We start from the raw sequence: 27,360 nt of genomic DNA on the forward strand, positions 1-27,360 counted from the left end.
AAAAGGAAAGGATTAGTACTCTACTACTTGCCTTATACTGGCATTGCAACAAAATAAATAAAAGAAAAATATTAAGTGTAATGAGCCTCAGAAATGGAAACATTTCAGTACTCTTCAAATTTTATTAAATTGATTTTAATGTAACCCTATGATAGCAAAGCACTGCTCTAAATAATATATGTATTTTAGAGATGAATTAAAGTCATAAGTAGAAGGAACAATGTATAAAGGAACTGGAATATAAAGCAACTCCTGTGACAAGGTATGTTGCTTTTGAATACAGGCACAGTTTTAGGGGAAAATTCAACATTCTCAAGACTTGAAAAGAGGAATATACTGATAGTTGACTAAATGAAAAAAGAAAGAGAATATCACCCAATGTACCTGGTACATAGGTTGGTAAGGGGTAGTGAGGTAGACTGAGGCCAATATTTAGATCCTATAAAATCTTTGATGATGTGAACAAAAAGCAAGGAAATACTTCTAAAACTAATAGGGTCTTGAGCAACAGTTTTTCATAAGGCCATGATTTAATTCCTAGTATACACAAGGTGATTTGGAGAAGGGAGATATTGGAAGTGGAGAGAATTGTTCAAAAGCTGCTGAAAAGGGCCAGATGAGAGCCACTGAGGTATGAACCAAAACATCAAAATCAGGAATGAAGAATGGGGAAAGATTTCAAAGATGCTGCAGAAAAAAATGCAGATAATGGCTTGCTAATTGCTGCCTTTGCTGTGGGCACCTAGCAACCCAGCCTTCTGGTCAAATCTATGTTGAATGAGACTGCCATTATTTTGCAGTGCATGAATGAGTGGTCTGGGGATTACTATTGGCTGAAAGATGTCAACAGTGTAAGGGGGTTAAGTTGGGAGCTGTAATGAGAGACAGATGCAGGAGAGAACATTGAGAATCCTTTGCAGCAATGCAAATTGCAACATTTGGTGGTTTACCATGAGGACACTCTTGAAACTTACTGCAAACACTGCAGAGGATTTTCCTTACTTCTGGCCATTTGCTCTGGGCCTAGATATCCCATATACCCAGGATAATTTCCTAAAACAGTAATGGCAGGAAAAGGGAGAAGGAAAAATAAAAAAGAAAGTTCTGTGTCTTCCTCAAATTGTTCTCACACTTGGAGCTTTACTAGAGAACAGGAGAACGCGTGCATGTCATCACACGGGAGTATTTCCCGCCAGTGTGTATGATGGATAAAGGCATTGTTAATTGGACCAAAGCTGGGGTAAAAGCCTCAACATCAGTTCTTCTTGGTTGGCCTTCTGGCTTTCTTGATTGAGTCTGCTGTGATTGTGGAGAGTACAGTTAGAAAGCCAGAGCTGTTGTTTGTCATGATAGGAAACTGACACTCAGAGAGTTAATGAGATACGCATGAGGCCTCACAGTTGTTCAGTGTCAGTATGATGCCTGAAATCAAGCTCTGGGCCTGTTTATCTCTTATAATACACCCACTCCAACCAGAAATAAAGACTATCTGCTTACCTTGGCTTTCAGTAATTTTTTTTTTATTTCAGATTTTTGCATGTGAATTTTTACTGATTCAAGGAAAACCAACCCTTCCAAAGACACCAATCATTTTTTTTTTTTTTTTTTTTTTTTTGGGAACTGGGGATCGAACTCGGGAACTTGCACTTATGAGGCAGGTGGCAGAAACACTGAGCTAAATCCCCAGCCTTAAAGACACTAATCTTTTTTTAATTATTATTCTTAAGTTCTTTTATTGGTACATTTTAGGTATACAATATGTTTACATTTATCATTGGGTGCTTATACCTGTACATGATTTATCTTGGTTCTTATACTTTAGCCACTACCTGTGCACCCTTCACCCCTGCACACTTCCTATTTACATAGACATCATTTCCATTTTTTTTCTCATAATTTTTCCTTTCCCTTCTTTCCTTTCCCCTTCCCCTCTCTTCACCCCTACCTCTTCAGACCTTTTCTCCTATTTCAAATAATCAATTATTCATTTTAATCATTTTAACCCTTATTTACAATTTCAGTTTCTCAAACTAGAGAAACTTCGGGATTAACACTTGTGAGTCCTAGTTATTTCACTTAAGAGTATGGCCTTGATATGCATCCATTTAGCTATAAACGACTCTAGTTTCTCATTCTTTATGGCTGAGGAGTACTCCATTTTATAAAAAAACCCACATCTTTATCCAGTTTCCAGTTGATGGGCACTTGGGCTGCTTCCAAGCTTTAGCTATTACAAACTGTGCCGCTATAAACATGGGTGCACATATATCGCTGTGGCATGACTCTTTTAATTCTTTGGGGAAGATACCCAGCAGTGGAATAGCTGGGTCAAATGGGACCTGTAGTCCTAGTTCTTTGAGGTATCACCATACTGATTTCCATGGTGGTTGCACCAGTCTGCACTCCCACCAACAATGGAGAAGGATTCCTTTTTCCCCACACCCCTGCAAGCATTTGTTATTGGTTGATTTCTTGATAGCAGCCATTTTTTCTGGGGTGAGTTGGAATCTCAGTGTTGTTCTCATCCGCATCTCTCGAATGACCGGTGATGTTGAACACTTTTTCATATATTTATTTGCTGCTTTTACTTTTTGTCTGAGAAATGTCTGTTCATTTCAGATGCCCATTTTTGAATTGGGTCTTTGAATTTGGGAGTCTGATTTTTTTGAGTTCTTTATAGTAGACCTTTGTCTGAGGTACAGCTGGTAAACATTTTTTCCCACATTGGGGGTTGTCTCTTAGCTCTGTTAGTGGTTTCTCTTGCAGTGCAGAAGCTTTTTAATAAGATGAGATCCCAGTTGTTGATTCTTTGTGCTAGTTCCTGTGCTATTGCGGTTTTGTTCATAAAGTCTTTTTCTATGCCAATGTCTTCAAAAGTTCTAACTAATCTTCCAGCAAGTTTAGTGTTTCTGTTTTAATATTTAGATTGTTAATCCACTTCGATCTTAGTTTAGTGCATGGTGATAGGTATGGGTCTAGTTTTAATCTTTGGCAAGTTGAAATCCAGTTTTTCCAACACCATTTATTAAATAGGCTATCTTTCCTCCAAAGATGGTGGTTGGCTCCTTTGTCAAAGATGAGGTGGCTGAGTATGTCTGCAGTTGCTTCTGCATCTTCTGATCTATTCCACTGATCCTATGGTCTTTTCTTTTGCCAGTACCATGCTGTTTTTATCACAGTAGCTTTTAGTATAGTTTCAAGTTGGGGATTGTGATACCTCCTTCCATGTCACTGTTGCATAGAATTGCTTTTGCTATTCTAGGTCTCTTCTGGTTCCAAATGAATTTTTGGATTGTTTCCTCTAGTTCTGTGAAGTATATTGTTGGAGTATTAACTGGCATTGCATTGAATCTACATAGTAGTTTTGGAAGTATGGCCATTTTCACTATATTGGTTCTTCCTACCCAGGAGCAAGGGATGTCTTTCCATTTCCTTATATCCTCTTCAATCTCTTTTTTCAGAGTGCTGTAGTTATCAGTGTAGAGGTCTTTTGCATCCTTTGTTAGATTGATTCCTAGGTGTTTCATTTTTTTGGATGCAATAATAAAAGGAATTGTTTCCTTAATTTCTCTTTCAGAGAATCTATTATTTGTGTACAAGAAGGCTATTGTTTTTTGAGTGTTGACCTTGTATCCAGCTACTCTACTGAATCTGTCAATTAAGTCTAGAAGTCTTTTGGCAGAGTTTTTTGGGTCTTCTATGTAAAGTATCATATTGTCAGCTAATAATGATAGTTTCACTTCTTCCTTTCCTCTCTTTATTCCTTTTATTTCTTTCTCTTTTCTAATTACTTTGGCTAATATTTCCAGAACTATACTGAACAGGAGTAGTGATAGGGGGCATCCTTGTGTTGTTCCTGATTTTAGTGTGAAAATTTTCAGTTTTTGACCATTTATTATGATATTGGCTGTTGGTTTTCAATACATAGCCTTAATCAGGTTGAGATAAAGACCTTCCATTCCAATTTTCTGTAGGGTTTTTATCATGAATGGGTCTTGGATTTTGTTGAATGCCTTTTCTGCATCTATTGAGATGATCATATGATTTTTGTCCTTGACTCTGTTAATATAGTGTATTACGTTTATTGATTTATGGATGTGGAACCATCCTTGCATCCCTGGATTAAATCCAACTTGGTCAGGGTGTATGATCTTCCTGATGACACTCTGTATTCTGTTTGCCAGTATCTTGTTGAGGATTTTTTGCATCTATGTTCATTAGGGAGATTCATCTGTAGTTCTCTTCTTGGGTTGGGTCTTTCCCTGGTTTTGGAATCACTTACTTCCAGGAATGAATTTGGAAGCCTTGCTTCCCTTTCAATTTCCTTGATGATTTTAAAGAGTAATGGCAATAATTCTTTAAATGTCTTGTAGAATTCAACAGTGAAGCCATCAGGACCTGGGCTTTTCTTTGTTGTTAATTTTTTTTTTTTACATTTTCAATTTAACTCATTGTAATTGGATGTTTAGAATTTCTATATCTTCTTCATTTAACTTTGGCAATTCATATGTATCTAGGAATCTGTCCATTTCTTCTGTTTTCCATTTTATTAGAGTACAGGTTCTCAAAGTAGGCAATGACGATTCTCTGGATTTCTACTGGATTTGTTGTGGCTTCATCTTTTTCATTCTTAATTGCATAGATTTGAGTCTTTTCTTTCCTTTTTTTGATAAGGTTGGCTAAAGGTTTATCGATTTTATTTATTTCTTCGAATAACCAACTCTTTGATTCATTAATTTTTTGTATCATTCTCTTAGTCTCCATTGCATTGATTTCTGCTCTGATCTTTGCAATTTCCTGTTTTGTACGAGCTTTGTATTTGTTATGTTCTTCTTTTTCTAGGAGCTTGAGTTTCTGCATTAGGTTATTTATCTGAGTTCTCTCTGTTTGCCTAATATGGGCATTCACTGCTATGAATTTCTCACCTAGAACTGCTTTCATTGTGTCCCACAGATTCCTGTATGTTGTACTGGCATTATCATTTACTTGTATAAACCATTTAATTTCTTCTATAATTTCCTCTGTGACCCATTGGTTGTTCAGGAGGGTGTTATTCAGTTTCCATGTGTTTGTTGGGGTTTTGCGGTTTCTTATGTTTTTGATCTCCAATTTTATTGCACTATGGTCTGATAATATACAGGGGGTAATTTCAATTCTTTTACATTTACTTAGACATGTCCTATGAGCTAGCATGTGGATTATTCTGGAGAATGACCCATGTGTAGCCGAAAAGAGTGTGTATTCTGATTTTGTGGGGTGGAACACTCTGTAAACATCTATTATGTCCATTTGTTCAATAACTTGGTTCAGTTCTAGAATTTCATTATTGATTTTTTGTCTAGATGATCTGTCTATTTGTGATAGTAGGGTATTGAGGTCCCCCACTATGATTGTATTAGTGCTTATTTGGTTTTTCATGTCCATTAATATTTGTTTTGTATAGGTGGGGGCATTCGTATTTGGACACCAATCTTTAGAGATAGGAACCAATTCACCTCTGGGCACGTATTTCATACACAATCTAACACACACACACACACACACACACACACACAGGGAAAGCCACACTGCTGTGATGTACCAGGTCAGCATTCTTTAACCTCAACCACCTGACTACATGTTTCGTACAACTCAGGGCAACCTGAATACCTCAGAGCCCACTGAAATATGACAAACTACCCCACCCCGAGCTGTTTAGCCAGCTTCTTCTGGTCATTACACTGGAGACACAATATATTTGCCCACGTTTTCCTCCCACTCCGTCTCCCTCCTTCCTGACCCTGGCACTTCCTCTCGTGGCCCTGCACTATAAGGCCTGCTTTTTCCTCTTGGGAACTCAGAGTAAAGAACCATCTGTTCCATATCAACTGTCTCCTGATTAGTTAATCTCACCTTACTTGAATGATAATAAAACCTTCATTTTAAAAGATGCAAGCCCTCTATTTCTATACATATCTATTTTTATTCACTTTGATGTAAGCCCTTGAGAAGAAGCAGAAGGTTCCCATTCTACTTCGTAGTCTCCATGTATTACAACAACAATAAATATATTGTGTGCATATTTGTCTGTGCAGATCATGCTTATGGACTTTTATCTGTTACTAGGTATGCCCACTATTCTCAATGAGCTCCAAGTCAATCTTACCAAGAAAAAAATAAGACACACATCTAGTAACTAGAATGAAAATTTTAAAAGTGTTATGTCAAAGTAGAGGCAGAGAAGATGGGTTCACATTCACAAGGAGCTGAAATTATCAGAAGATGGAATTTGAGTAGAAGGATTGTTAATAGGCAGAGCTAGATATCAATCATTTCAGGTGGCAAGTATGAGATAAATATATTAATGTATAAAAATAATGGAACATTTAATTTTCCCATTTTAAACACTTTCATATATCAACTTTTCCTTTAGGAAAATGTTCAAGGTTAAAGTATGACTTAGAAGACAAGTCTTTCTTCTGCTTTTCTCTTCTGAATTTTGTTCACTCCTTCTCTGAGAAACTGCCTGTGAACAAAATTAATCATGCTCTTCCTTGTTTCTAAATTCATTTCTCTCAACCACAAAAGTTATATTACTCTATAATATCATACAATTGCCTTTATTTCTCATTAGATTCCCAAATCCACAAGGATACGTGAGTTTGTGGCTGTGAGTCTTCTATTGCTTATTTCTGTAACTACATCATCTGGAACATGGTGAACATTCAATAAGGACTAACTACTCAGTGTGTTGGTGAAAAGTGAGGAAGAGTGTGTTTCCAACATGGATGGGGCCAGAACTATGTGGGGCAACTGTAAGATAATATTAGTTATCATTCCCCCTGTGATACTCAAGGCTGAATGGAGGCACTGTGATAATTGGAATAAGTGGGACTCTTCTGGGAAACCAGAGCTGCAAGTTAAAGATTGTTCCCTTATTTTGTATACTTAGCCTGGTGCAATACAAAATTCCAAAAAAAACAAAAGAGACACCCTTAGTGATAACTTTTTAGAGCTCCATCAAAGATACTTCCTCTACTGTCTTAATCCTCTACTCTGGAATAAATGTGGATGACTTATAATTTTGAGTTTTAAAAATGCCCAAGAGTTTAAATTTGAAATAAAATTTACTGTAGTAGAAGTAGTATTCATAATAATAAATCTTATCAGTTTTGTTTAAACATCTACCCTACAAAACATTACAAACTTAGTAGATTCAAACAAAAAATATTATCTTACAGTTTCTGTAGGTCCAAAGATCATTACAAACTTAGTAGATTCAAACCAAGAAAATATTACCTTATAGTCTCTATAGGTCCAAAGATCAGATATGAGGTGACTGGCCTCGATGTGTCAACCAAGACTGTGGCTATCATCTGTAGTCCTTTTCTATGCTTACAGAATATTCACACAATTTCTTTCCTTGTGAGTATAGCTGTGGGGTCCCCTTTTTATTCCCAGCTACAGTCTGGGAACCAGTCTCCACTCTGAGAGGCAGTCTTGGTGTCCATCCTTTGTTCCCTACATATGTATCTCACAAGATTGATAGCTTTCTTACAGGCCAACCAAGAACAGCTTTCTCTTCTGAAACCAGTCAGAAAAAGTATTTGCTTTGAAAAGGCTTATCCAAAGCCTTGGGTGGGGCCCACAGAAGACAATCTCCCCTTTACTGTATAAAGAAACATAATCACCAGACTAACATATCATATTCACAGGCTCCACACATATATAAAGAGCTAAAGACTTTACGAAGCTAAAAACCAATGGAATTCATCTTAGAATTCTGTCCACTGTATTTATCCTTTTTGAACAACGGCAGTATGACAGGCATTGTGGAAACATTGTGTATCCATGGTCACATTAAACTGAATAGTTGTTTCATGACATAGATGTTCCTATATTAACTAGAAACTGAAAAATCCTGAGACTTAGCGTTAGAGTTAATGCTGTAGTGGCACTCAGATCCCTCCCTCCTAGCTTGCGGATTGAAACCCTACCTTCCCAACTATTGGGAGTTTTAGTTGCCAATGACTCTTAGCCAAGGCCCTCTCCAGAAAGTGTCGTTGAATGAAGAAAACTGACTTGACTCACAGAAGGCCACACTCCCTTCCCTGATGAAGCTCACCATAGTGCCTGCAGCTGTGGATTATGAAAACTCAGACCTTTTGTCTCTACACAGGTTCATGCAACATCTACACAGCATCTACATCCTCAAAGGATGGGATGAGGTGTTTGTTACACATTTCATGTCTATTTCAGGTAATGCAAGTTGGTATGAGGAAATGAAAAAATGATCAGTTGTTCCAGCTTATATTTGCAGTAAAAGCTAGTACTAGAATTTGAACCCTCATGATAACTAATTCATGCTCTATATCACCATGCTATAATAACTCTTTAGCATCTCTCATTAGTCACTTAATCATTACAAATGGAAAATTTGGAAAATGAGCACATATGTTTCCCCTGAAATTTCAAATCAATTTGGCCATGGTATTGTTTGCACAAAAGAAGCAAAGGAAGAATATTTCATTTTTTTATTGGAGGCAAGACTCACAATAAACCTGTGATTGATTTCTTGCAATTTTATAAATTCAAATAATCCTGAGAATTGGACATGAACTAATGGGTCTAGTAGGCTCACTTGCTTTTTAATCTGGAATTGCATCTCCAGGGCACAGCATGAATACCTGTGTTAATAGGAAATCTAAGCTTTGAAATTAATGGTTCCCAAATGTTGGCCCATGTTCCACTTCAATGACAGCAAAGTGCCAGAAGCAAATTAGTTGTTCAATAAATTTCTGTTAAATAGATAAATTCCTAAGCATCACTCTAGATTTTCTTAATAGGAATATCCAGTGTAATAAGTCAAGTATTTATTTTCATCAAGTCCTTTTATGTGATTTTAAAGCACAGCTAGGTTTGAGAAGCATTGTTTAAGTTGTCAGATTTATTTCAATGGCGGTAGAACATACATATCATCAAATTTGCCATTTAACTATTTTGTTCATTTAATCGATTCATTTTAATTCACTATCATTGAGTAAATTCATAACGATGTACCACCACCATCAATCTCTAGTTCCAGAACTTTTTGTCCCAAGGAGGAACATGTAACTACCAAGAAATTACTTCTAATATCTCTTTTCCCAGCTTTGAGGTAGTTGTTGCACTGAGTCATCCATCCCAGTTTATCTGCTGGCACCGTTCGTGTTTCTTGTTTGTTCCCTGAACCTCAAAACTTTAGACTAACTTTACTTATTTTAGCATGATTTGGAGACCACACACAACATGATTTTTCTCTTCTTGATACATCTTTAAGTGTCTGTCTTCTTTAAATTACATGACCTAAATCCTAGCATGATTTTACCTGAAAGCAAAACCAGAGCTATCTCCTACCTGGAGCATAACAATAAACTTCTTTAATTTAGCCTTCATCTGTTTTAGTTTGGAAAACAGCTATATTACACTGCTGATACACATTGAACTTGATAACCAATTTTTTTCTTACATGTACTACTTGTAAGCTTTGTTTTCTTATGTATAAAGATATTTTAGGACTCTCAATTCAGGATGTTAGATTCATTTTTTTGAAATTTATTCAAAGCAGTTTTTCTGAAATACAAAAATCTTTTGAGATTTGATTTTAAGTTTAATTATTAAACTGATCCAAGTGAATTTCAAACTACATATCAGGTTGTATCATTCAGGTTCACTGACAAGATTAAAAGTATATAAAAATTGTGCTGGATGTTATCAGTCTTGGGAAGGCTCAGACAATGCTTTGAAAACAGCTGTTTATTATATAATTCACAATATCTACTTAGAACCTAACAGATTTCCGCACAGCTATAGTATACTCTCCAACATTATTGTAGAGAAGGAAAATTAAGCTCCTTATTACATTATCAATAGAATAGGCTGAATTTCTCTAATGGCCACCCACAGATGACCTGTCTCACCCTCTTCTGTGAAACATGTGGTTGGTTACAATGGCATATTAGTCCAATGATTATTATGATACTTATATTTAATTATAGTTATTTATTTATGTAAAGTTGACTTTAAAATAGAGAGATAATCTTGGATTATCTCAGAAACTCTCAATGTAATCCCATGACAATAGAGAGCTTTTCCCCAGTGATAACAGAAGAAGATTGGGAGATATATGATATATAAAAAAGACACAAGGTGCAGGTATTGTTTTGAATATGGAAAGAACTCATGAGAGAAAAAACATGGCTGGCCTCTGAGGTCAGAGAGCAGGCCTCAGCAAGGAAATTGATTATCATAGCAACATGAATGAGTTGGAAATAGACCCTACACCAAGGTTCTCAGATAAGAACCATGGCCAGTAAACACTTTGTAGTCTTGTCAGATCTGCAGATGAGTATCCAGTCAAGCCCACCTGGATATATTTTCTTACTAACAGAAAGCAAGGGAAAACAAATGGTATGATTCTAAGCTTAAATTTTGCGGTAATTTTTACACAGCAATAGAATACTAAAATATCAAGAGACTGGTCAGAAAAATAGAAACAAAGTTTTAGAAAAAGGTAGCATCCACATGTGTCTTATTATTTGTCAAGTCATTTATCAAGTGCTTTAGATACATATATTACACAATACTCTAAATAATTGGAGTTATGCTGGGGCAATTATTCACCTATTTCTTATATCTCCACTCATGTCATAGTTTCATGCTAGCTAAGTTCCCCTTCCCTGTCTCTGTCCTTAAGTCTCAGCCATCCAATTAACCTTAGCACTTGGAATAGTGCACCAAACCTTGGCCAGATGAAGCTTCCTGTTTTCAAATTATCTCATTTGTCTTTGAAATCTCAAAGGAAGAATGAGGCCCAGTCAACCTGTTGATCTAAGAAGATGACACATGTGATACATACAGAGACAACCAACGCAACCATTAGCAAGGAGAAGCCGAGTGCCTCCAACTGAGTCCACCCTTCATCAGGTGTGATCATGAATATAACCGATTTTGTCTTGAGCCACTGAGTTTTAGGTTGGCTTATTATGTATAATCACCATGGCAAAGTTTACATCTACATAGCTTGAGAATTAGATAGCTGGGGACCTAAGCACACATAGTTGAAACATTTATCCAAGATCACCAGAGTTAGTAAGCAACGTCGGCAAGCATGGCTATTTGTACTCCTTGTAATAAATGTTGGGTTGTACTTTTGGTTCAGAAAATAGTATCAGGGGTTGATCACTTTTCTTTTTTTGTACTGGGGATCAATCTTGGGTCCTCGCGCTTGCGCAGCAGGCGAAAAAACCACTGAGCTAAATCCCCGGCCCAGGGGTTGATCACTTTGAAATTCATTAATCAGGTATCACCCCTTTGTATTTAGAATTGCAGTCAAAATGTTTGCTTTTTTTTTCCTTAAGGAAAGCAATATCACCAGGAAGACCCAGCATCCACAGAGAAGAAACAAATGTGGATCAGAGCAGCTGCATGACGGAATCCATGCCATCCATTGTCCCCTGGGCTGCTCAGAGACAGTGATGCGGAGTTCCAAGATGCCTCTGCAATAGGCAAGCAGCTGGGCTGGAGCACAAAGCCAGTGATTTAAGGTAGTGTCTGTGCCATTCCATGTTGCCACTCTGCCCTCAGAGGAATTCACTAAGTGGGGAGTAGATGAGCTCTCCAGGGAACTGGTCAGGCCAGTGGTGCTGAAGCATAGGGAGATTTATGGCAGTGTTTCTAAATGGCTGCCAGCAAGCCAGTTAAGCTATGAAGGCTTTGCTTGTGTCAATACATTCTCACTGCCACCGTCTAGTTGTGATTCCCAGGATCTCTGACCTGGATTCCAACAATGTAGCTTCAATATCATTGCTGTTCCTGTCATTGGATTTCACTGATTAGGATTTGCATTCTTTGGTCCACTTTGTATCACCCATTCTTGTAAAAGAATCATAGTGGAAAAAAATTACAAGATTAGAAATCAGAGCCCTATATTGGGCTCCATGTAATATACATTAGTAATTGCAAACTGTTATTGTTATACAGGTTGAGATGCTCTAATCCAAATGTCCAAAATGAGAAATTCAAAATCTGAAAAATTTTAAGCACTGATATGATACCATAGGCTGAAAATCTCCACTTGATATCACATGATGGGTTATAGTCAAATTACAGGGTCATTGAAAAGATTGCAGAAAATTACATGCAGCCTATATGTATAAAATGTATTTGAGCCAGGCAGAGTGGTGCGCATTTTGATTTCCAGCTACTCAAGAGTCTGACCTGTACAATCACAAATTAGAAGCTAGCCTAGGCAAATTAACAAGGTCCTGTCAAAATAAATAAGTAAGTAAATAAATAAATAGGACTAGGAATGTAGCTCAGAGCTTCCTGTGTTCAATCACCAGGAACAGCTACAAACATACATACAGAAATACACACACCCCAAAACACACACATATTTACACAGACATATTTAAAATATGAAAGAATTTCATGGTAGACTACAGTCCAAACTTGAAATTATCTCATTATGCATAAAAAATATTTCAAAAAGCCCAAAAAGTTCTGAATCTGAAAGATGTTTTGTTCCAAACATTTGAAATAAGGGATATTCAACCAGTATAACTCTTAGATGTTATTATTATAGCAAAATATGTTACTCAGCTCTTCATCATTGACAAAATACCTGAGATAATCAACACAGAAGAACAAAAAGTTTACTTGTTGGCCCCATTGCTTTTGAGTCTGGTGTAAGGCAGAATACAGGAGACAAAACTTCTTATGGAAGAACAAAATTTCTTACCCCATAGATGCTGAGAAGTGGAAGAGAGACAGAGGAGCAGCCAGCATCCCCAAATCCCCTTTAAAGGCATGGACACAATGACCTGATTTCTTCCCAGTAGGACCCACCTCCTAGAGGTTCTACCACTCTCCCACCAGTGCCAAAGGCTTGAGATCCAACCTTCAACTCATGGGATCTCAGTGTAGATTTAAGACCCAAATTGTCACACTAGTGATTACTTAAGGCTAGGTTCTGAGGGATCTATGTCAGGTAACAAGCCTATGAGGTAGATTCCATAATCCACACTCTTAAAATAAAGAAAGTGCAACTCAGAGAATGTAAGCACTTTGCCCAAGGTATTAGTTAATGAGGAATAGAACTGCAAATTAGCAATGGAACTAGGCTTGAACCAACAATCTAGGCTTTAGAACAACATGCCAAACTGCTTAGATATCTCACTTTCTCCAGTAAGTGCTAGATGACAAAATTTCTTTTGCCTTCATTTTTATTATTTTTTGTGTGTGTGAAGGGATTAAGACAGGATCTTAGTCCAGGCCAGCCTACAATTTACAGTGATCCTTCTGCCTCCTCCTCCCCAGTGTAGAGGTTACATGTGTGTACCACCACCCCCAGGTCTAGATTAATTTTCTTTATAATAAGGAGTCTGATATCTCTATTAGTCTGGATTGATTTATTTACAAGTTATGGAAAACTCAACACATGCTATTGGTTTATGGTGTTTTGTTTAGTGGAGGCTCTATTAATGCACATTAATTATTAATAGCCTCATGAATAAGTGGGGTTGCTATTTTTGTTGAAACCATATTGTCAATAAATGTGCATATTATATATTATAAAATGAGATAAGATTAATAATGTCAACAAGAAGGAAAATGGGAAAAGGGGACTTAGAGAAGGAGGAAGGGAAAGGAAAGAGGATTTTAAAAAAGAACCACATTGTATTATGTACATATATCTGCTCCCCAAGGCGATTGTAAACTGCATGTACAGCAAAAGTGTGCTGGTTAAAAAAGTAGGTTGTAACTGAAGAAACTATGGCTTAGTGAAGCTAACATACTTTCACAGGATCACAGAGTCATTAAGTTTCAAAGTCAAGCATCACATCCAGATAAACCGGTTCCAGATTTTGTGCACTAATTTTAGAACTGGAATTTATCCTGGAATTTTGGAAGTGAAATTCATCCACTTAAGTGGCAACCACTCTCTTGAGCAACAGTTTTTGGGGACTTGAAACCAGTATTTTTAATATATATGGAATCATCTCCTCAGAGTCTGCACAGGAAAAGATGTTGGCCCCACTTGCCAGAAACACACCATCCTAGAACACTCATCGGTGAGAGGTGCCCCTGGTATATTGGATTTTTCAACTCCTTTTACTTCTGTTCAAAGTGGAACACTGAGGTATCCTCAAACACTATTTGTTACCTATCTTATCAGCTCAACAGAGTGAGATGATGACAGCCCAAAAGCCTAGCCAGCAGACAGATTAGCTTGACGAGCTTAGGCTGTAGGTCCAGAGTTTGTTATCTTCGAAGGTATATTGTAACGGGATAGGAAAGGAAATAGAATCAGAACTGGAGAAAAATCACTGGAAAGCAGAATCACTCCAAGAACTGCCCTGAAGCAAACTCCAGCTGAGAAATCACCTAGCAGAGCACACAGAGGTGTCACACACTATCTGTATCTCTACCCATTTATGTAGTCGCTGCTGGAGTATTGTGTCATCATAAAACACAGAGCTACAGAAGTTGGTTCAATGGTGTACAAAGATGCTCAGAATACAAGAAAAATGGAGTTAAAATAATCAATTCAAATGTGCTATTTTCTTAATTCCCAACATTTCATGAGGTAGGTACTATGATTCCCATTTTTAAAATAAGGAAACCAGGTTTAAAGGCATCATGTAAACAGTACGGTATTATCACCACCTCACAGATAACAGCTCAGTCTGAGCCTCACTCTGCTAGTGGGGCCACTGAACACATGGAGAAGGACTCATGAAGCCACAAATTGAGATTATCAGACAGGCAGCATCTCAAAAAGAGAGAGTATTGGGCTTGGGATTTAACTCAGTGGTTCCACCTCCTGCCTCGAAAGCACAAAGTCCGGAGTTCGATCCCCAGTACCAAAAAAAAAAAGAGAGAGAGAGAGTATGGACATTTGGTTTTTATTACTGTTGTTGTTTCTTATAAGGAAATTTGTTGCCATGATATGATAATCATAAAACATATCTCATTACTTATTTGAATCAGCGTCATAAATCAAATGCAATTTACTTAATTTCAATTAAGAATTACTAATAAATTCATTTCAGCAGGGTCCTGATAATTGTCACTGCCCTCTATGTTCCAAATCTATAAACCACAGCCTCTTTTCTTTCAAAGCGTCATCATCTTGTCCTAGTTATGACCTTCATGAAAAAACTATAAGCAAGTGTTAACATTGGGCTACAGGAGTGGGCTGAGATTGAGAAGGATACGTTAACTTCTCTACATTTGCAACATTAGTGATGGGCAATACTGGTACTAAACTCAAAGTCGATTTAAACACACAGACTCCATGATCTCATCAGACTGGAACAATAATTATCTACATCAATGAGGCAAAATATTAAAATCTGCTGATTGCTCCTAGAGACAGTAAGGATCTGTGTGCTGAGTGACTCCCAGGGGTTTGTACCACTGAAGTAAACCCTCAGGAAGGCTGTGCACCACGCTGACCAACTTCAAGCTCAGGCAACTTTTCTGTTGTGGCAGAAAATCCTTATTTGTTTTCCTAAAATTATTAATTTAAGTAGTTTATGTATAGTACTACACTTGCTAGGTTCTGGAGATAAGAAAGTGAATCAAATTCATGAGAAAAATAAGAGATTAAACATTGAAAGCATAAACAAAACATAACTGCAAAGAGCAGAGTATTAGATAGAGTTCCATATTTCATTTAGGTATTTTCGAATTCCATATTTTCATTAATATTATATTGGATAAATTATATTTTCATAAGCATCATAAACTTTTCCTTAACTATTAGACTTTTTGTGTAAATATAATAACCTCTCATGCCTACATATACAAACATAATCCTGCAATATTAGATATAGAAGAGACACTAAAGGAATATAGAGTACTTTCTCAAATATTTTTGTTCAATTAATGAGAAAGGGAAAGAATGAGGGAATGAACTGACTGTAACTCCAAGGATTATTTAAGAAAATCGAGTGTTATTGGCTGCACTGGATACAAAACCTGCTGTGTACAGTAGGCTACATTCTATTTCCTCCTCTACTGGAAGGATTTTCATCTGTGGTTAAAACTGATAAAATCTGAATTTCCTTCCCATTAGTATAGAGTTTTGACATTTTGAAGGCATTAAATGTGCTTTTCAAGAAGGAAAGAATAATCACTAGTATATAAACCTTCTAAGTGAATCATCTGTCACCCCTTCCTTACCCATTCATTGCTGGCATTTGAAAAAAACTTGTTTACTACATATCAATCATCATTTTATATTATGTTATTTATTTCTATCACATACTTATAATCTCATACATGTCTTATTGACAAAATGGTGCCATGGTACATTATATATTACATATTGCTTTGATTTCTTAATCTAAAAATATATGTTCTTAGTTATTCATGTTTAATAGTGTGGGTTCCATATTTAAGCACCTGGAGTTTTCACCCATTTCTGCTAACTACTAACTGTGTTATAACCCATAGTTGATTTATTCTGCAAGCTTCAGTTTCTTTAACAGTCAACAGCAGTAATAAATGCACTTTCTTATTGTGTTGTAGTTAGAATATTTAGGATAATCTGTAAAAGGACATTGTACAGTATCTGGTACATAGGAACTTCACAGTTGTTCACCTTAACAATGAATATTATTATTTGCATAATTATATATTCTATTAAATAATGTACTGGATTGTATCATGCTTTTTGGAAAAGGAATATCCTCTCAAATCTCAGTGTGACTTTGTTTAGAAATAATGTCTTTGCAAATAAAACTAGTTAAGATGAAGACATACTAGATTAGAGTGGACTCCAGTGCCTGGCATTCACATAGGAAGAGGGAATGTTGCACACAGAGAAACTTGTAGACCAGAAAGATACAGGGAGAACACTATATAATGATGTGAAATGCGCTATTTTTATTGTACTTGCTTGTTGTTGTATACAATGACATATGCCTGTTTGTGACAGATTCCAGAAATATATTTGCAGAGCCAAGGAGACATGATTAAAATACCCATCTCTACCAAATTGTCTCTGCCAAATTGCCTTATAAAAAGATCATATAAAATTATAATTCCTCATCAGTATAAAGAGTGCTCTTTCTCTGCATTCTAACTAACAATGAATATTAACAGTTTTGGGACATGACGACTATGGAGAATATATCTCCACTTACTTATAACTTGTATGTCCCTTAACTTCCTTGCACCTATATATTTAAGATCATAAAGTTATTGACCTTTGGGCTGGGGATTTAGCTCAGTGGTTCAACCTCCTGCCTTGCAACTGCAAGGACCCGAGTTCAATCCCCGGCACCAGAAAAAAAAAAACAATTATTGACCTTTGAGTTGTTATGGTGTTATAAATGTTAAATGCTTAGAACAACACTTCACAAACATTGAACTTAAAGAATAACTTAATAAATGTTTATGAATTTTTCTTCATTATTATTATGATTGAATATACTTAAACTAAGAAAGCACAGGGCCCTCTATTTAGAAATCCTTCCAAATTATTGCTAATAATTAATACTGTTTATTCCAGTTAATCGCAGTCTATTTATTTCTTATCAAGTTGACATTTCATTAGTCTTGACAAACACTAAAACATCAATCACTTAAGAGAAACACAGGAGAAATGCTTTGTCTCTGTATTTTCCTCTGTGCCTATCCAAATGGGTAATCTGCCTGCCATTTTTCTTTCTTCCCTTCCCTTTTCCTTCATTTTTTCCTTCCTTCTTTATTTTCACCCTTTCTTCCTTCAAATGCTAAAATGCTGTTCTCTGAGATGGTGTGATGCTTGGGGTAAATGCACTCACTCAAACATATACAGTGGATATAGAATTGAATAACTTGATTCATGACCATTAGTGAACATTTTATTTGAAACAAGTTGTTTAATTACTATAGGTGGCAATTTCATCATTTCTTTATCAATTTAACACATATTTTTTATTAGTACATGTTTGCAGTAAATAATGATCATATTTATCATGGGTGATTTGGACATGTACATAACACATCTTCATTCTATCTTTGGTTACCATTCTATTCCCCTTCCTGTAACCCTTCTCCTTATTTACAAAAGCTTTATTTCCATGTTTTTCTTTTTTCCTGCAAGAATTTCTTGAGAGCCTCCTGTGGGCTAAAAAGTGTGGAGACAATAGCAAATAAGAAGTTTCAGCAATTTTCCCATGGGATTACAATCTTCTTGGGAGAGAGGTATTAGATCTAAAATTCAACTATTTTTGTCATTGTGTGGCAAGGAAGCTTAATGGCTGGAATGTCCGGGAATATTCATTCAAGGAAGTGACACTGAATCTGAGGTCTGAAATACTGATAGGAGTAATTTGGGCAAAAGTGAAAGAAAGGAAAGAAGGGAAGGAAAAAGGATGAAAGAAAGAGGAGAGGCCGTGAGCAGAGGGCCTAGAGTGAAGAACTCAGGGCTAGAAGCAATATGATGATGACTGAGGATCTGGGAGAATTATTATGTAGCTAGAGAGCAGACAGAGAGGTGCAAGACTTGAGCATAGTCAGGTAGGGAGTGGCCAATTTAAACAGTTTATAAAACATACTAATGCTATAATTGAGTAAGAAGCATGCCATTGTGTGACTGATATGACTGCTGCTGTAGGTTAAGAATAACACTATGCTTTAGGAGTTCCCCATTGGAACACCGTGGGGAAGGCTTACACTAGAGAACGCATTAAAAAAAGAAAAGAAAACCATTATAACCATTAAGGAATGAAGGAATGCAAACCTTGGACCAGATAAATGTTATGATACTGCAAAGGAACAGCTGAGTCATTTGTGGGAGGGATCATAAAGGACACCTGCCTTTTTAAAAAAGCAAAAACAAAACACAGACAATGAGAAAACATTGCAGAATCTAAGACCTCCATTAAGACCAAGTTCAGTTCCTGTGCCAGTGGTGAAATTCTGTGACTGCAAAAAGGACAATAGAATGATATGAAAACTAAGGAAGACTGAGTGGCACAGGCAGAAGGATGGGAGGCAGCATGGATCTCCGAAGGCGCCATTTCCGACCACACACTGACTACATGGCTGACCCCAGCACCCAATGAATTTTGGCCTTTCGATGTTCTAAATTTGTACTAAAGCTGACGCTAGTGCTCTTATTTCTCTCCTGTTTTGTACGCTCGTTTGACAGTACTTATTTTGTTGGTTTACAATATCTCTAAGGCACCCATTACCCTCACTCGTCTTTGCATAGTTCCCTTTTAAAAGTTAGAATCAAATGACCCAGTACCTTATATCAGCTTTAAAACTTCAGCATAATGTAACCTGGTTTGTCTGAAATAAATATAAATATGTATCACATAAAAATTGTAATTGTACCCAAAGCAACTATTTGAATTAGATGTTAGTTCTCATTTAAGTAAGAATGAAGTGTTGTTATTAGAAATTTTTTTATATTGAATGTATTAAAGGCCCTAATTTTTATACCTTGACCTTTAACTTTGAGGTTTACTCTTTCTCAAAAGCCATTCATATGAACATGATCACTTGTCCAAAAGGTTTGGTGATGCGTCTTACTTTAATCAACAGAATTTGGCACAGGAACTTGGAAAAAGGCACACATACTTCTATTTTTTCTCTTTCCTCTCTTCCTCCTGCCTCCTCTCCATTAACTATTCCATGGCTAATTTGCTGGAGGATGAGGCACAGACAGCCCAAACATAGCATCTCAATTGTCTGAGCTGAAATTTCTCCAGATCAGTCGATAACTTCCCAGAAATGGGAAGAGCACAGCTGGTCAGTCTTGCTGTGTCCACATCAGCAGACCCACCTATCTGACCAGCAATATCGTGAGAAAAAACACAATAAAACAAACAGGAAAAAAAGATTATTGCTGCTGTTGCAAGCAAGTATAGTTTATCACAATTTTTTAACCAATATTAGAAAATTCAACAGCATTGTATATTATAATTCAGAGTTGTTTCATGTATGTGTGTGAGAGTGTGCATATCATTTCAATTATATTTCCATTGATGGCTGATAAAATTGAGGATAGAATTGGCTTTCTTTTCAAACTACAATTAGAAATTGGCAGAGCTAAGATTTATCACTAGACCTGTTGATGCCAGCCAATTATCCATTGTAAGCATAATTTCACATGAGTATGAACCGAATTTTTACTTTGTGTTACTCTGTTACTTGAAGAGTAGCAATATTTTAGAGCAGCCATTTCCATTAGAAATTAACAAGAGGCTGGAACGGTTCTTTATTTTTGCTCCAATATGGTGGTTTGCACTCTCTTGCTGCTTTAGTAAGTTTAAATGTAAATAAACATAAGTTTGTTTTCAAGTTTAAATCTAAATAAAATTAAATAGAATTTAAGATTCATTCCCCAACTCATATGAGTTCCATTATAGTGCTTAACAGCCACATAACACTAGTAGTCACTGGTGTGGTTAGCATAGATTTAATTCCTATGCCCTCACTGGACCTCATTCTATTTCTTGGTCCTCTTGGACACATTCATTTCTATATAATCAAAATATACTATTTACAACTTCAAAACTTGATACAGGAAAAACATGTACACAGATTCAAGAATCACTTTCATAAGTTCACAATCAAGGAGAAAATCTGAACACATCCACTAACCTATTATTTTAGATAATAATTAGTAAGTTGAAATTTTCATTTAATCCATATAGAAAAAATAAGTTATAGAACTTGCTTTACAGATAATGAAACAGAAAAAGAAGAAAAGAAAGAAAGGAAGAAAGAAAAACATAGAAAAAGAAAACCTGATGGATAGAGAGATGGCTTGCCCACAGATTTTGATTAATTCTAATGTTGACATCAGGATTGATGACTTTTGGACCCTAGGTCATAAGCTCTGTTGGAAAACTGAAAATCTATTCTTCTGTTCTTTCAACAACTCTTTTCAGACTTAGCTCAATGAATTACCTTAAAAATTTGAGGAAGTAAAGAAGATGCCAGGTAGTCAGACCTCTACCCTAATCATATATTGATATTTTTTAGTGAGATTTTGATTTAAAGAAATATTAGTTGAATAACTAAAAATGAGATTAGTTGAATAACTGTATAACAAAGTTATCTGATCCTGAACTCAAAGCAGGGATTGGAATATAATGGAAAACGATTTAATGAATTAATACATCTACTCTGTATCTCCTCAATTTTATTACTCATGAGTGTTGTGATATACCAGGCATTATGCTGGGATCTAGTGATAAATAAGTGAAGACTTGTTCCTTCACTCAAGCTGAAAGAAAAGACTTTATGGATCTCACCTTACCACTCTTTCCTAACGCTTTTTGACCCATTCAGAGATGATAATAAGTCTCTTAAAAGACCTGGCATGGAGAAAATAATGAGAGAAATAATGTATGCATATGTATTATATACACATTTGTTGAGAGAATATAGATTAATGGTAGAATTGGGCAACCCCAGTTTATTTTAAGAGTCCCTTTTTGAGCATCCATATTGTTTTCTTAATCAAAGGTGAAAATTTTACATTAAAGCTTAAATCACACTGATGTTCTATGATATAATGGAAGCGTTAGTGGAAATAACTGGCGGTAGTAGAAACTACAGAACGGTTTTCTGTCAAGTGATTTGACTTGTGGGCTTTATTTCTTGGAAACAATCTCAGCTTCAATTTCCACCTTCTTTTCCCCTTCATCCTTCTTTTCATCATATACCATTAACTTACTTTGTTCTACAGTCCTGTTATCTTGTAGAAAATCCACAAAGAACCCAAATTGAGAACAAATAATACATGAAAAGTAGAAACCAGGTTGATCAGTTTTAAAGAGATACATTACTCACTCCCAAATTCCCTGCCATATGTCCTTACAACTTTCTCCTCTTTCACTGTCAAAGTTTTGGATGCAAAATTACTGTACATTATTACTGTTCTACACTTTAAGCATTGGCACTGCCCCATTCAATTCTCATTCTCTTTCACAGTTGATCTCTCTGTCTCTCTGTGCCTCTCTCCTTTCCTCTTTGTATCATCGTATATTCCTGTCTGATTGTACTCAGACTCTTTTACTTCTAAGTCTTATGTATTTTGTTTTCTTTATCTTTCATTAATCACATCCTATAATTCTCTTTATCTAATAGCCCCACTTCTTATTCTTCATCCCCTCTTAAACTGTCCTCTTTTTTCTGCTATCTCCATATGTGTGTGTGAATCTTCATTTCTATCTTTTACCACCAGTCCTCTCCTTCCTAATTTTTATAACCATCCTACAGAGTTCCAGTACTTGCATCTGCATCACATATGGTGAAGTCTGGGAGAAGCAGCCCTATGAGTGGTCTGATCATTGCAGTCTAGCTTTGGTCTCTAGATACAGCCTGGTAAGACAGGTGGACTCATAGGAAGATGAGTAATGACAAGGAAATGATACATTTGTCACAGAACAGCTACAGAAGAGAATTTAAAACAGGATTTGAAAAGCAGGAGTGGTCCAAACCCAGAATAGTTGCCCTCAAAACACTGACCATTTAAAAATTTCAGTTTATTTTCCAAAGGGTTGGAGTAAGGTTACTATGACTTTACCACAGAATTGCCCTTCTTCCAGAATCTAATCACAGTGCAGCATCACCACAAAAATAGAAATAGCTCATGCATCCCATTTGCCATTCTCGAGGATGCAGCTAATCAGAGCATCCCTGAATGATAGCCAGAGAGCAGGGACATTAAAGCAAATTTGTTGGTGCCTCATAGTAATTGAGTTCAGGGTGAGAAGGGAGGGCAGGATGGTTTCCATAACTTATGGGGAGGGATGTGGCTCAAAGAGCTTGCATCTCCCTGAAATGTGGCCACATCTGACTCTCAACTGTATGTCATGACCTAGGAGTCAGGAAAGCAGGCTGGACCTTCTTATCCACAGGGCATAGGAAGTGACTGGACTCAAGTCACTTTTAACTTTCCCAGAAAAAATAGGTGTGGCTCCCAAAGTGACTTACATGATAATGGGTAGCCATGACCTGAGCCAGATCTTCTTAATCACACACCATATGTGCTGTCTGGGGCACACACTGCCTTATTCAGCATGAAGAATCACAAAGGAAATCTCACCCATGCCTCAAAGAATGCTGCATGTCTCAGAGTCTTCAAGGACTTAGATTAGATTTTTTAAAAAAACTTTATCATGCAAACAAATTATTTATGGTTACTGTTAAAAATGTAGATTCTGATTCAGTATGACTGGTTTAGTGTCTGCGTGTTTAAAAATTCTCAGGAGGTATGGATTCTACTTAGCCATAAATCCCATTTTGAACAATAAGGACCTAACATGCTTCCACCTCTTGCCTAGGATTACTTTGTGTGTTGCCGGTCGACCTGGATTACACTGAAAGAGGAAGCAGCAGCGGTGAGTTTTGTCTGCTTTCCCATGTCTCATTTTCACTAGTTCTACCTTTATAGTCTCACAAGCCCACACAGGAAGGTCTGTCTACTATATTCTAGCAAGTTTCTAATTTTACATTCTCTGCATCCATGATATGGTGCAAGCAAGCTCTTTATCTCATGGAGTTTTTATTAAATAAGAATTAACTGGAAAAGTGCATATAAAATATTAGGGTAGCATCTTCCACATACAGTATATGTTCCACAAAATGCCTTTCTTCTGGTCAGTATCAACTAATACTCAGGTGCAACTAATAAATAAAATCATTATAAAAAAACAATAAAAGTTTTTGGATGTTAAAACCTTAAAAAAAATTAGCTACAGATAATTTCTTTTTCCTTCCAAGCTTTTAGTCACCAGATATGATCAAATTTCCACATTTTAAAGCTTTTGTTCCTGACTATTCTCTGTCCAAACAGACACAAGATAAGTTTCTGTGACTCAAATGAGTTAAATGCCCATCTTCTTCACAAATTGTGAAAAAATTAATTATTTCACCTATAGTACTCACCACATTTTCTCCTATTCAGTTCTCAAAAACCACTTCCTTACCACAGTTAATTATTGTGATCAATCTCACTTAACAAACTTGATACATCCATAACCAATAAGGGAGTGTCCTTGTTAAACACATCCTTCCTAGAACTTGTTTCTAATATAAAACCAAAATATTACACATCATTAAGAAAGAAAATTTTGCCCTCGGGCACAGAAAGATTTTCTTGTATAGTGTCCATGAAATTCACATAATGGTTTATTAATTGAATATACATTTGCCCCAAACCCAACTAAGCCAGATTTCTCAAGTACAAGTTTTCATTAAAATCAACTACCATTTTGTGCTATTAAGTAGTAAACCCAAATTGCCCCTGAATACTCTTTCATTATATTTTACAACAGCACTGTACATTGGGCTTTATCGCTAACATTTCATTGGCAGTGAAAGGATACATCAGAGAGGTCCAATCACTTCCTGAAGATCCCCGGTAATTATAAGGCAGAACCCCAAACCAGATCCCTAGGATCGTTCTTTTCTCTATTTTTATTTCTTCCACATTAGGGCACCCTGGGGGTGTGAAGAAACTCATCAGAGCCTGTATGGGTGGCTCAGAGATGTTCTGTCTTCTTCCCTACTGTCCAGGCCACCTGGCACCACCTGGCCCTGTGGTCCAATGCCAGGTGGAAAGGCCACCTCATTCCATAACAATCAGTCCTTGGAATGAAAGCAATGAAGCAGACATCTGCCCTTTGCTGTGTTCTGTTTTCATAGCAATTGCTGCTGAGTTAATCAGATGTTTTTTCCAAGTGATAATTTCTTGTTTGTTTACCCTGGCCATTTGATGCCTAAGCTGGGCCATGGCTGGCAAGAGGAGAATTCAGCAGGGTAGCTGGTGACATCTGAGAGTGGGGAACCAAAACTGGCACCAAAAGAGATATCTGCAGCCAGAAATGAGCAGCAGGTAAGTTTCAGATTTCTGATATCCAAGGAGGAAGGGAAAATCCCACATTGTAGGCATTTACTCTCAAAGATAGGATTCCGCTGTCAAGACAGAAATGTCACCAAACATAGGCTCCAAAAGCCTGAGCGTGACTCTTGGAGTCCATTTCTTGGTTTCTCCCCTGCATTTCTAAAATAGCATAATGAAACAATGCTGTGATATTAAATTGGAAAGTGTCTTCACCTATTTAAAAATACATACTTATTAGTCTCGATGTGTCAGGCACTGGCCATTTGCAGAAAAAACATGAAGACTAAATAAACATGGTAACAGCTCACATTGAGCTTACAGTTTTGTGGCTATCACAGGCAATTAACAAATTCATATTTTATTATAATATAAAACTACTAAAATTTCCTGTGAAACTCTCATCTCGTGATTTCTAGTGTGGCAAGATCTCCTCACTGCCCCTTAACCAACTAACCTCCTCGTATTTCCAAAAACTTCTTACTATGCCCAAGAAGCCCTATACAATACATCCCCTATTTTCTGATTTTCTTATAATTATGCTATCGCAAAGTCCACCCTGGTGACAAAATCGACTCCTGCTAAAATGAGTCTCAGCCTCAGTGTAACTGTGCTTCCTTCACTTCTACCAGAAATGTTCTCGTTTTAGGAATCTGCCTGGCTCAATCCTTTTCCTTTCTCAGTACTATGTTCTAATTTTTTTTTCAGTTTGCCCTTCTTCAACCACATTGTCCAAAAATACAGCTCTGTCCCATAACCCTTGTTTGATTTTTCCCAGGTCAACTTTATTTTTATCTTAACCAGACAGACTCTACATGCCATAATGAACAGCAACAAGCGAGCTCATAGCCATGAACGCAGGCTCAGTTAGGACGGAGAGGTCTTCACTTCTTTTCATTCCATGCTGTATCAATGTCCATTGGTATGAATGCTTGGCACACAGCAGCTATCTTATAAATCTTTAGTGAATACAGAAACAAACGAATGAAGCGTTTTAAAGAAGAGAAACAAATTATCCCAGATTATTTTGGAAGTTTGAAGTTTGTTCTGCTACAAAAAAGTTATCTCACTTTCAGAGTATTTTCATAACCTTAATAAACATTGTAACTATTATTACTATTTGTGGACTTATTAGGTTGCTGTAATATCTGTGTTAAGCCAATTTATTCCATTTCATTCTTCCTCCATCTCCTCCGTAGTTTCAGTCATTTACTGTGGTAAAAATAGTAAAATGAATTTCTATCAATGGATAAAATAACTTTCTCTCCTATGTACAATATGCAAAACCAAATAACACATTTCACGATGCAACTAAGATGTGTCATGTCCTAACAGGAATTATAAAAGCTAGTGGAAGTTTATTAACATTTGCGTATATTGTAGATTTTCCCACATACACTTTGAAAAAGATGTTTTGTGCATTTGATCAGACTCAGAACAGCCACACAACAGAGGTTAATCTTGTTTCGGATCCACCTCGTTCATTTCAAAGACAATTTCAAAATGTATTACCTATATTTAATAAGCTACACAATGCCCTTGTGAACTGGGCACAGATCTCAACATTATTGCACAAAGAAAGATAGTGGTTTATTTTGGAGACCAAATGGCCAGGTTGGGAATGAAACCAATGTCCAAAATTGTCACAGAAGCATTATTTCATATCTCCTGAAAGTTCTGTTTTCATTTTAAAAATGCATAAATCAGTTGGCAGGATGACGGTTACCTTTTGCAAAACTTATTTGTGTCTTGATGTTATGCCTTTTAAATTGTCCTGGGACACGGATTCAGTATGCCTGGACAATAAAGAAACAATGTTGTTTGATGCAGAGACTGTAGTAATGGTTAAAGGATTAATGTATTTCAATTCAGTTCAGTCTTACAGCTCTGAACAACCTACTCATGACATTCTCAGGCAACATTTCTAGGCATACAAAATATAAGCAGAAATCAAAGTTTCAGTCACACAGTAGCATTGGCTAGGAACAACAGTAAAGATACAGGGCTATTTTGTGTCCAGAAATTTCAAGTGAAGTCCAGTGATTTGACTTGACAGGTGATCATTAACAATTTTGTTGCCTTATATATAAGACTAAGATAGCAAAACTCTGTTTGATTTATCTCAAAGTCCAAGTATGATGATCAAATGAAGTCATGTACTATGACTTACTTTTATAGATTAAAGAGATCTGTAAAATGATGGTAAATCTATTGTCGATCAAAGGCTATAAAACGACATTTTAGCAGCATTTTTGTTTTGCTCAAAATGACCTTGGAAAAAGGAATTACAGAATATTATTCTTCACGAATAGCAATCATTTCCATAGTTTCTGTACAAAATCCCATTTATCAATGGATGCTGAAAGTATGTCTATCTCAGGTAGAGTCTAACTTTCACCACATAACCAGGAATGAGATCTACAGCAAGAACATGGTCAAGTTTTATGGTTTCTGTCTAGATGTCCACCGAAGTATTATGC

General features: G+C 36.5%; 1 long non-coding RNA gene across 1 annotated transcript; it reads left to right on the forward strand.

The window, feature by feature from the left end:
* The first annotated feature begins 14,507 nt into the window (after positions 1-14,507).
* LOC110350119 (uncharacterized) lies at positions 14,508-25,153 on the forward strand. Its single transcript, XR_002396451.2, has 3 exons — positions 14,508-14,608; positions 23,322-23,378; positions 24,764-25,153. It is a non-coding gene; the product is annotated as an uncharacterized LOC110350119 (long non-coding RNA).
* Positions 25,154-27,360: the final 2,207 nt, after the last annotated feature.

Source organism: Heterocephalus glaber, unplaced genomic scaffold, assembly GCF_053883595.1.
Source record: "Heterocephalus glaber isolate CG9 unplaced genomic scaffold, H.glaber_assembly_v1.0 deba00001479, whole genome shotgun sequence".
NCBI lineage: Eukaryota > Metazoa > Chordata > Mammalia > Rodentia > Bathyergidae > Heterocephalus > Heterocephalus glaber.